This window comes from Humulus lupulus, chromosome 2 (genome assembly GCF_963169125.1).
Source record: "Humulus lupulus chromosome 2, drHumLupu1.1, whole genome shotgun sequence".
NCBI classification, from domain to species: Eukaryota; Viridiplantae; Streptophyta; class Magnoliopsida; order Rosales; family Cannabaceae; genus Humulus; species Humulus lupulus.
Genome location: NC_084794.1, coordinates 145,742,494 through 145,754,353, shown reverse-complemented (window position 1 = coordinate 145,754,353; position 11,860 = coordinate 145,742,494). Strand labels below are relative to the sequence as shown.

The 11,860-nt window shown below is 39.9% G+C and overlaps 1 non-coding gene across 1 annotated transcript; it reads left to right on the top strand.

The window, feature by feature from the left end:
• Positions 1–5,026: 5,026 nt before the first annotated feature.
• Positions 5,027–5,134, top strand: LOC133820274 (small nucleolar RNA R71). The gene has a single exon (XR_009886695.1). It is a non-coding gene; the product is annotated as a small nucleolar RNA R71 (small nucleolar RNA).
• Positions 5,135–11,860: the final 6,726 nt, after the last annotated feature.

The window sequence follows — 11,860 nt, the reverse complement described above, 5'->3', positions numbered from 1 at the left end:
AACTCAAAAGGTACTCCATTCATTAACAATGTAGATCGGGGTTTTGAAATCTTTGAAAAAATCTTTTGTAATGACCCAAATTTACTAATAAGGCTTAAGGGCCTTGATTAGTGTGTCGGGAGGGCATAATTGGAATATATGTGATTTAATGATAAAAAGTATGTTATATGACTATTTGAATATTTGAGATGAATGACTATGTGTATTAGTGTGCACGTAGGCCCTGATTGGGATAGAAAGGGCATAATTGTAACTTTGGCCTGTCGAGGGCATAATTGTATATATATGTGATAAATTGTTGAGACCACATTATTATGCGGATATATTTGTGATCTGTGGTTCGAGACGATCTCAGTGAGCGGTTAAGGAAAAAATTCACGACGGGGACTTATACCCGGCTTGGGGTGAGCCTAGGGGTATTTCTAGAATTTAGAGAATATATTGGGGTCTGTTTTGACATTGAGGAATATAACTGGTGATTAATTAAGTATCAGGAAGTAAGCGGTAAATATTAGAGACCAAAATGCCCCTGGGTGGATTAAAAGACTTAGGATTTAAGGGAGGGTATTGTGGTCATTTGGCTTATAAAGGATAGGCATAATTGAGGCTTTATGCTTAGTGGAGTTTGTAGAAGGAAATAAAAGTCTGAGGGAAAGAAAAGAAAGAGAAAGAAGGGAAAGAAAAGCAAGGTCGATTTAGGCTCTTCTCCACCATTTTTCTTGAGGTTTCTTGGAGCAAAGTTCAAAGGAGAGCTAGATCAAGCTGAGCAATTAGGTTTCTGAGTTAAGCTTGAGGAATTGGCAGGGCAACTCATTCAGTGGAGGTAAGATTTTGAGGTTTCTTCAGTTTCTGGTTCTTGGTTTAGTTGTGGTTTTGAGCTGAGTTTTGATGGGGAATTCTAGGGAAATTGGAGCTGAGCTTTGAGGAGTTGAAGGCCAAGCTAGTGAGGAGGTTAACCTAAGCTAAGCTCATTCATCAGAGGTAAGGAACTTTAGTTTCAAGCTTGGTGATTTCTGGTTTTGCTGACTTTCTGAGTTTTTGAACTCTAGGTTCAACTATGGTGAATTCTATGTTTAGGGATGCATGTGATTGGGTTTTGTGTATTTGGGATGCTTGGGATGAGTGGAGTATGTTGATAAGCTTGTTTTTAAGTTTGGTTGAAGATTGGAAAAGTTTTGGTAAGGGTTGGCTCGGGGAAATCGCAGGAAGGAAAAATGCAGGATAGTTGGTTCTGTGGCTAGTGCTACAACGCTAGCCTTTGGGTGCTGTAGCGCTAGGCTAGGTTGTCTGGGGGTTTTTGGGTTCTACTTGTAGCGCGGTAGCGCCCTCCAAAGAGCGTTGTAGCGCTACCCTGCTTCCATAAGAGGGTTTTGAGTTATTTTCAAGGGTTTTTGCCCGGGGCTTCAGGGTTCGATTCCACCACCCCGTTTGGTGGAATTGGGACTTCTTGAGGGCTCGAGATTGGTCCCGAGGTTAGGTTTTGGACTTGAGGTTTGGTGATGATTCTGATCTATGGCTATGACTAGGGGGCTCGAGAGGGATCGCGCTCTAGGATCTAAGTGAATGAAGCTAGCAAATCTAAAGGTAAGAAAACTGCACTGGTTATATGTTTGTGATGGGACTATGTGCTCCTGATATATGTATAATGTCATAGATGGTATTATGCCCTGGGACATGTGATAAAAGGCCTAAGGGTGCCGTATACAATATTTACGCACAGGGCACGGCTTGGCCACTGGTAGCCAAGGATAACTTTATATTCACTGAGCTCGGTTTAAGCGGGCCGGAGTCAGTGGGATAAACAGAGGGTGCGGCCTAAGGGCTCTATCCCTAGTTATCATATGTGAACTGATTATTGTTATGAAATGATATGTTTGGTATGCCGAATACTTGGTTATCTTGGATGCTTAAACTGTTGAGAACATGTTTATGTGATATTAGATTGTCTGTTGATTGTTTATGCTCTGTTATTGTGTTTTCTTGCTGGGCCTTGGCTCACGGGTGCTACGTTGTGCAGGTAAAGGAAAAGGCAAAGGCAAGTTGGACCAATCCTGAGATGGAGAGCTGCGGGGTTGAATGTACATAGTCAGATGTTCGGTCACTATGGCTGAGGAGTGGATCAGGACAGGGAATGCCTAATAGTCTGTTTTTCCTTAGAATGGCTAATTACTGTATTTAAATCTTGAATCTTCGTAAATGGTTTTAATCTTATTATTTTTGGGATCCCGTTTAAGCAGAAAATGTTATTTTTAAGAAATGCAGCTTTTGAGACCAAAATCTTTTAACCCGAGTTCCATTATAGTTTTAGTAACACGTTTTTAATTAAATGACTTGATTAGCAAGTCTAGCACTTTTATAAACACATAGTGTAACGGTCTTGGCTATCCAGGGGGTTACATCTTTCATGAATCTTTTGTAGAACCCCGCATGACCAAGAAAGCTTATGACTCCTTTTTACTGAAATCGTAGGTGGTAAATTCTCTATTGTTGATATCTTAGCCCGGTCTACCTAATTTCCCTTACTTGAAATCTTGTGCCCTAGAACAATTCCATCATTCACCATAAAGTGGCACTTTTCCCATTTCAATACTAGGTTAGATTCTTCACATCTCTTAAGAACAAGCTCCAGAATTGCCAAACAATTATCAAAAGAAGACACATCAACAGAAAAATCGTCCATAAAGATCTCAATACCCTTTTCTACCATATCCAAAAAGATAGCCATCATACTTCTTTAGAACGTTGCAGGTTCATTAAAAAGTCCAAATGGCATTCTTCTAAACTCAAAAGTACCATACGAGCATGTAAACGTAGTTTCCTCTTGATCCTCAGGTGCAATGGAAATTTGATGGTATCCTAAATACCCATCCAAGAAACAATAATAACTATGTCCCGCCAACCTATCCAACATTTGACCAATGAAAGGCAAGGGAAAGTGATATTTTCTAGTGGCCTTATTCAATTTACGGTAATCTATACACATCCTCCAACCTGTCACAATACGTACCAGAATCAATTCATTATTCTCATTTTTAACCAATGTCATTCCACCCTTCTTTGGAAATACTTGTACTGGACTCACCCATGCACTATCAGATATTGGGTATATCACCCTGACATCTAATAATTTAAGAATCTACTCAAGTACCACTTCTTTAATAACGGGGTTGAGTCTTCACTGAGCTTCTATAGATGGATTATTATCCTCTTCCATCAAGATTCTATGCATCACTGTTGAAGGGCTTATCCCTCTAATATCTGCCAATGTCCTACCAATGGCTAATTTATGAGCTCGTAAAACCCTCAATAACTACTCCATCTCTGTTTTAGAAAGTGCAGTGGATACAATTATAGGTATCAATATTCCACCTTCCATTAACAAAAGTATCATCTTCCTCACTACTTGTCAAAACTTCCTCTAAGACATCACTATTCCACCTTCTTCCCTAAACTGCATTATCAATCACATCAATGCTATTACAATTGTCACTCGTTCTTGGATAAATCATCGCCTTAAAAACATTGAACACTTCCTCATCCCCCTGAACTCTCAATCGAAGATCTCCCTTTTGAACATCAATTAGAGCTTTTCATGTTGCTAGTAACACTTTTCCAAGGATAATTGGCACGTTTGTATCTTCTTCCATATCCACAACTATAAAATCTGCTGGGAAGATGAACTTATCAATTTTTACCAACACATCTTCAATAATTCCCCTAGGGTGCTTGACTGAACGATATGCCAACTGTAATGTCACTGTTGTGGGCCTTGCTTCACTTAACCCTAGTCTGCGGAATACTGACAATGGCATTAAATTTATACTGGCACCTACGTCACACAAAGCATGCTTGCATTCAAAGTCCCCAATGGTGCACAATATGGTAAAACTCCTAGATCTCTTAACTTTTGTAGTATCTTTCTTTGCAAAATAGCACTACACTCCTCAGTCAATGATACCGTTTCATAATCTCCCATCTTCCTTTTGTTAGACAAGATCTCTTTCATATAATTGACATAGCTAGGCATTTGTTCCAATGCTTTGGCGAAGGGGATATTAATATGCAACTTTTTGAATACCTCCAAAAACTTTGCAAACTGTTTATCCAGATTGTGCTTACGGAGCCTCTATGGGTATGGGATCTTGATATGGATCTCAATGTTTACTGGTGGTACCACTTCCTTTTTTGGAATGTTATCAGTAACCTTTTCTTCACTAGAGTCCTTTGTTATGCCTTGGTCCTTTTTCTCCTAGCTTATATCCTCTTACTGAGTTCTCTTACGCTCCTCGTACTGTGTTCCACTTCTCAAGGGGATGGCTTGGCACGGTTCTTTAGGATTAACTTCAGTAGTGCTAGGCCAATTTCCTTGTGCTCTATTAGTAATCAGATTGGTCAACTGCCCTATTTGTGTCTGCAAACTCCTTATAGAGGCCCTTGTCTCTTTCATGATTCGGTTCAATGCATCAGGTTGTGTTTCAAGTTGTTTCATTGTCATTGGCTATTATGGAGGTCTATTTTGTGGTTGATAAAATCCCGGTGGAGGTTGTTAATAAGATTGTTGAGTGGGTTGATTATTTGTCCAAGAGAAATTTTGGTGGTTCTTCCAACCTTGGTTGTATGACATAGAATAAGGGTTATTGTTTTGTCTATGGTAATTCCCTATTGCTTGCACTTCTTCAATGGGCATATTATTCATATCTAAAATAGGGCATTGATTCATTGGATGACCACTACCACCTACCTCGCCTAAATTATGTACTTGCATTGCTTGGGATGGAAGATGGGTCTGTTGTAATTGTTTTATTAATGCTGCCACTTCTGCTGTAAGCATGGAAATAACATCTACTTCAATCATACCAGCCACCTTCTTCGGTTGTTCCCTTTTAGTTGGCCACTAGTAGTTATTCATTGCCATCTCCTATAGCAATTCATACGCTTCATTAAAACTCTTGCTGCAACATTTATTATGGTACAAATAGTACCATTCAATCCATTATAAAAATTATAGATTAGCATCCACTTCTCTATACCATGATGTGGGCATTTCCTTAGCAACTTCTTAAATCTTTCTCATGCGTCATACAATGATTCCCCTTCTGTCTGGTAGAAATTATTAGTTTCCCCTCTCGACTTTTAAGCATTTGTTGGACATGAAAACTTTGCTATAAACTTTTGAGCCAACTCCTCCCATGTTGTGATAGAATTAGCTTGCAATGAAAATAGCCAATTCTTCGATCGCTCTGGTAGAGAGAATGGAAATAATCTAAATCTAATTGCATCGTCACTCGCCTCATTCATCTTAAATATTTCACATAGCTCCAGGAAATTGGTTATGTCCAAATTAGGATCTTTCGTGGGCAACCACCCAAACTGAACAATAGACTACACCATTTGTAATATTGCTGGCTTGATCTCAAAATTATTTGCAGCAATAGTGGGGTGTCTGATGCATGAATGCACTCCTATTACAAGAGGAAGTACATAGTCTCTAAGCAGCCTTGGTCCTCGTTCCCATGGGACCTCTGCAATATTTGGGATATTATTAACATTAGCAGCATTGTTTACTGCATTTCCTTGATTCTCAACCATGGCTACATCCAGCCTTTTCTTTATCTTTCTGTTTTGTCTACACATTCTTTCAATTTCAAGATCTACCGGTATAAGTTCATTTTGTCTACTTTGTCGCATATACCGATAATTTCTGAAACACAATACAGTCACAAACCGAACGAGTACTAGAAATAAAAAACAAATTTAGAATAGAAATCTATTATATTGATATTAACAATACAGTCCCCGAAAACAACGCCAAAATCTTGTTGTGAAATTTATGTACGCAAGTGCATGAAATCGTAACAAGTAATAAATCAGCAAGTAAAGTATCCTTCCCACAAGGACTGTTATTAATTGCCAAAACTAATTTTTATTCTAATTGATTGACAATTAGTAGATTTTGAATTTAATAAACTGAACACTAAAACAATAAAATAGAACAAAAAATAACTAAAACTAACTATTAATTCAAAGGATTGAGAATTAGGGTTATTAACTTCATCAACTATCCACCTATGTTTATCTAATGCGAATTTAAGAACTCCTATTTCTATTGTGATAGCGGATTACAATTATAGATTATATTCTTACTAGGACTTATAATTCTCTACAATAAGAAATCTCATACATTTCTGTAGTAAACTAACATATTGCAGGCATTAAACACATAATCTCTATACTACATAAATCATACAGATACTCTCGTCCAATATAAATCTACGATTATTTGACCATAGCATAATTATCCTTCACTTCTCAGATTTCAGGTTAAAATCATCTAAATCATGCAATTAGTGGCCAATTAATCACAAGCATTAAGCACAAGACAAATAATTCGCAATATTAATAGGAAAATCATAAAAACTTCATTAAATACTCATAAGGTTTCAAGAGAATCCATTAACACCCTCAATGAAAAATTTGTTCATGCTGAACATAATAAAGTCCATAAAATCAAATTCAACATCACTAATCCAAAAAGTAAAAGCAAATAATGAATACTAGCTAATCTCCAAGCCATTGCCTCCTTAGTGTGCTCTTTGAGTCTCCTCCGTAGGTTTTTTATTTTCAGAAATCGTCATAATGATGATTAACTAGTAGTATGTGCTTTGTATGTGAAATCCAGCTTTTGCCTTGCGTAAAATGTCCTATTCTGCGAATTAACCACTTAGGCACCGCAACTCTTATAGGTGTAGCATCGCAGCCCGTGTCCAAAATATGGAATGCATCCCGTCTCTGTCTACTCAAGCGTCGCAGCTCAATGTTAGGGCGTCGCGGCTCAAATTCCCAAGCCAATAGCGTCACGGCTCTCCAAGGCAGCGTTGCATCCCTAGACTTCTCAATGGTTTGACCTCTCTGTCAAATCATAACGCCGCAGCTCTCAATCAAAGCATCGCGGCTCAAATGTCTTTTTTTAACAATTTCAATCTTCTTGAAGCCAAACGTGGTCATTTATCACTTACTTTCAATAAATCTGAAATATCATCAAACATAGGCAGCAAAACGTCATACTACACACAAATTACTAAATAAACCTCAAAAATTAAATAAAATAACCCTTTAAAATACTATAAAACTACTCTGTAATGCCTTGGATAACCAAGACCGTTATAAAGGTGCAAGACTTGTTATTCAAGTCATTTAGTTGAAAATGTGACATTAAAACATTATTGAAATAGAGTTAAAAGATTTTGGTTATAAAAGATAAATTTTCAGTTAAATAAGCGTTTGATACATGGGATCCCAAACACAGGGTTAAATTACAGTTTAATTTTTTTCAAAGGTTATGTACAACCACAAGCCACTCTAATGGAAAAATAGGAATTTTAGGGTCTCCTACCCCTGTATCATCCCTCGGCCGTGGCGGCTGAGCAGCCGACTATGTACATTCTGCCCCCAGAGCTCTCCAAATCAGGGTTGGTCCAGCTAACCCTTGCCTTCACCTGCACCACTTAGCACCCGTGAGCCAAGGCCCAGCAAGAAAACCATATACGGAACATAACCAATAACAATAATCAAACAATTCATAATTCATTAATCAAATACTCAATAGATCACATCGTTCACATAATCAGTGATATCAATCAACAAACCAACAATCTATCATCCAGATAATTAACATGCCACAATCATCATATTAACAGCAGTAAATATATCATACAATATCTAGGGTTGACGCCCTTAGGTCGCACCCTCTGTTTATCGCACTGACTGCGACTCATTGATGCCGAGCTCAGTGATTATATAATTAACCTTTGCTACTAGTGGCCGAGCCGCGTCCTTTGCGCCAATATTAATTTCGGCACTCTTAGGCTGTTTATCTCATGCTCACATGGCATAATACCATCATACAACATTGCATACAAGTATAGCGAACTCTTAGTCCCAACATAGCCACATAACCGAGTCCATTTTTTCTTACCTTTGATTCCAAGGGGAGAAGGTGAAATGGTTCCGAGCATGATCCTTAGCCTTGAGCCTCGGTGAAAAACCTAGTCACAATACTCAGTGGCATCTATCAACTTCCAATCAGAAATAAAGTACATAGAGAGCAAAACTAGCCTTCGGGACCTCAATTTATACTGAATCGGGCAGTAGAATTTGTCTCGAGACCCTAGGTTCGAACCCCCAAGCCCTAACAACACTAAGGACACTTCTAAGCTCAAAACCCCCAGGCGGGTCACAACTTGGCTCAGCAAGTCATGATTTGCCCCAAGTCAGAGAGCAACCTCCCAAGCAAAAGGGGAGGCGGGTTGCAACTTGTCCAAGAAAGTCGCGTCGATCCCCCAAGTCAGAGAGCTCCCATGGCCAGAAGGGCCACACACACCGCGCCACCCCCAGGCTGGGTCGCGGCGCACCCTGCAAACCTAGAGAAACATGGGTTTTCTCCTCCTTCTCCCAGCCAAGAACACCTAAGTTCTACCCATAATTTTCTCATCTATTCAACACTAAACCAACTACTAATTCAACATCTTAATCCTTATACTTTAAACATAAATCTCCTAAACAATTGTACCAAAAGCAATACCACAATTCAGTAGAGTTCACCACTCAACACTCAGCCAATTAAATACCCAAAACTCAGTGCAATCCACACTTTCAAACATCCAAAATTCCTCAACATAAACCTAGTCAAATTCAGAGATGAAAGCCCAAAATTTTACCTCAAATCACAGCTCAATCACCCAGCTGAATTTCCTCCAAGTCCCAGCTGAATTGTCCTTCAATTTCCTAAAAGTTTCCCCATCCCAAGCTTAGAATGTGCTCCCACCTTGAAGCTAAGCTTCAATATCCAAATGAAGCAAGAGAGAGAGAGGGATGCATGGGAGAGAGAGAGAGAGAAGTGAGCTGAACCCTTTTCCTTCTTTCTTTCCTAGATTATTCTCAATTCTTCTGTTTTGTTTCTAACATAAAGGCTGAGCATATCATTTATGAGCATAAAGACCATTTTACCCCTCCCAATAAAAGTAACTTTTAACTTAATCTAAGGGTATAATAGTCATTTATTCCCAATTCCCACTAATTCCTCAAGTGTCCCTAATATTTACCACTTAAATCCCATCATCAAATTAATGACCAATTTTTTACCCAATGTCTAATAATCTCCAATATATCTCCTAAATTCCCAACAATACCCCAGGTTCCCCCGAGCCGGGTATAAATCCCTGCGTGACTATTTTGCCAAACCGCTCACTAGGACTGTCTCGAGCCATATGCTGCAAATATATCCACATAATAATGTGGTCTCAAAAATTTACCACAAATAATCACATTTATTCCATCAACGGGCCAAATTACAAATATGCCCCTATAAGCTAAACAGGGCCTACATGCATAGTAATACTCATAAACATGCATTTCACATATCCACATAATCATATAAGCATGCTTATCACATAATCATGCATTTAATCATTTAAATCACACATAAACCAATTATGCCATCCCGGCATACTACTCAAGGCCCTTAAGCCTTATTAGTGATTTTGGGTAATTACAACTATCCCCTCCTACTGAGAATATCATCCTCGAAATTGACCTGAATATCTCAGGATATTGATCACGCATCGCTAACTCAAGCTCCCAGGTCACCTCCTCGACCCTACTATTCCTCCATAATACTTTAACCAGGGGAATCGTCTTGTTCTGTAGAACCTTATCTTTTCGATCTAAGATTTGAAACTGTCGCTCCTCAAAGGAAAAATCTGTTTACAATTCCAATTCTTCATACTTTAACACATGTGTGGTATCTGAGACGTACTTCCGAAGCATGGAAACATGAAATACGTCATGAAATCCCGACAACGATGGTGGCAAAGCTAACCTGTAAGCTACTTGTTCGATCCTTTCCAGGATCTCAAAAGGTCCAATGAATCTAGGGCTCAGCTTGCCCTTCTTCACAAACCTTCTCACCCCTCATAGTGGTGAAATTCACATAAACACGTGATTCCCAACCTGGAACTCACATCCCTACGCTTATGATCAACGTACCTTTTCTGTCTGCTCTATAAAGCAAGAATTCTAGCTTGGATCTTCTCAATAGCTTCATTCGTCTTCTGAACCATGTCTGATCCCAAAGACTTCCTCTTACCCATATCATCCCAATGAATGGGCGATCTACATCTCCTACCATAAAACATCTCATATGGATCCACTCCAATTGTTGATTGATAATTGTTGTTGTATGAGAACTCAATCAACGGGAGATAGTTACTCCAGGATCCCTCAAAATCGGTCACACATGACCTAAGCATATCCTCCAACACCTATATCTTCCTCTCAGACTATCCATCAGTCTGAGGATGAAAGGTTGTGCTGAACTACAACTGAGTTCCTGTAACACCCTACTTCCTTAGAGCTGTTACTAAGTGAGTTTAAAACGTGCATTTAACTCGCTAATCGAGGTTTAAAGACAAACGTGTAGTTAAACTATAAACAGGGTCATAAACCTTGAAAATAATTCCATTTACTGAAAATCATAAAGTGCTTAACATTTGGGATCCCAAAACACTATTTAGAAATGTTTACAACACATAAATACAAGCGGAGTCGACTAGACGACAAAACCTAAGTTTAGTACAATCATCTCCGAACTATCCCTGGCCATGGCAGCCAGGCAGGCCAAACATGTACATACCGCTTCACGCTCTCCGTACTCATGGTTGGTCGACTTTTCCCTTGCCCTTAGCTGCACCACAGAGCACCCGTGAGCCGAAGCCCAGCAAGAAAACCCTCACAAGTAGATAACATATGCATATCAAACACTTAGCATATAAACAAGCCATCAATAGGCTATACATATATGGCCATGCCGTCCCAGGCGCTTTACCAGGCCCTGGGTTCGCGGTCCACACCATGAGGATATCCCAGGTATCCTTTAGGGTCTCGCCCTGGTAACTCGCACTCTGCGTGCTAAACGCTACTCTCGGCCCTTTGACACACTCGGCCTTGCACTCCATATGCTTAACGTCGTTCCCGGCCCCTTGCCGTTCCTGGCCTTGCCGATCTCGGCCTGCGCCGTTCCCGGCTCTTGCCGAACATTTACACATATGCATACATAGCATAATAAAGCAAATACTAAATATGAACAAACTCAATCAAAGGGCTACGCCCTGCAACACAATCATATAGGGCCCCTGCCCTACAGACAAGCTCTACGGGAACAACAGTTTTCTTACTTGTGTCCCAAGCTTTCCAAGCACCGATGTCTCGAGCACAGTCCCCTAATCCGAGCCTAGCCGAAACCCTAGTCATAACACATTAATAATATTCATCCATCAAGTTCTAATCCATTAAATAACTTCGAGCCATAATTCTAATCTCCGGGACCTTGAATTCTATCAATCCGGGTGATAAAATCCATCTCGCGCCTTAACCTTTGAGTTCCCAAGCCTAAACACACTTTAAAGCCCAAAATTACACTAAGAGCCGCGACCCCATAAGGCCAAGCCGCGGCCCGCCCCCAAAACAGAGAGAAATCCCAAATCAGGGCAGGCCCGCCACGCCCCTAGCTAGGGCATGTCATGGCCCGCCCCTCTTCCAGACCACCAACATGCTTCAGAGGGTCGCGGCTCAACAGGAACAATGCCGTGGCCCGACCCTTCGAACCCAGAAAAATCCTCCATTAATGCCACGAAAACCCAGCCAATTTATCCCAAAATCAACCCAACAATCCCACTCAATCATCACAACATTTCCAGAGCAATCCTAGCTGCAAAACCCAACAAAACTCATCCCAAAACTTACCCAAACAATCAAGAGAAATTCACCATTTTACTCACATGAAAACTCTGGAAATATCAGCAGA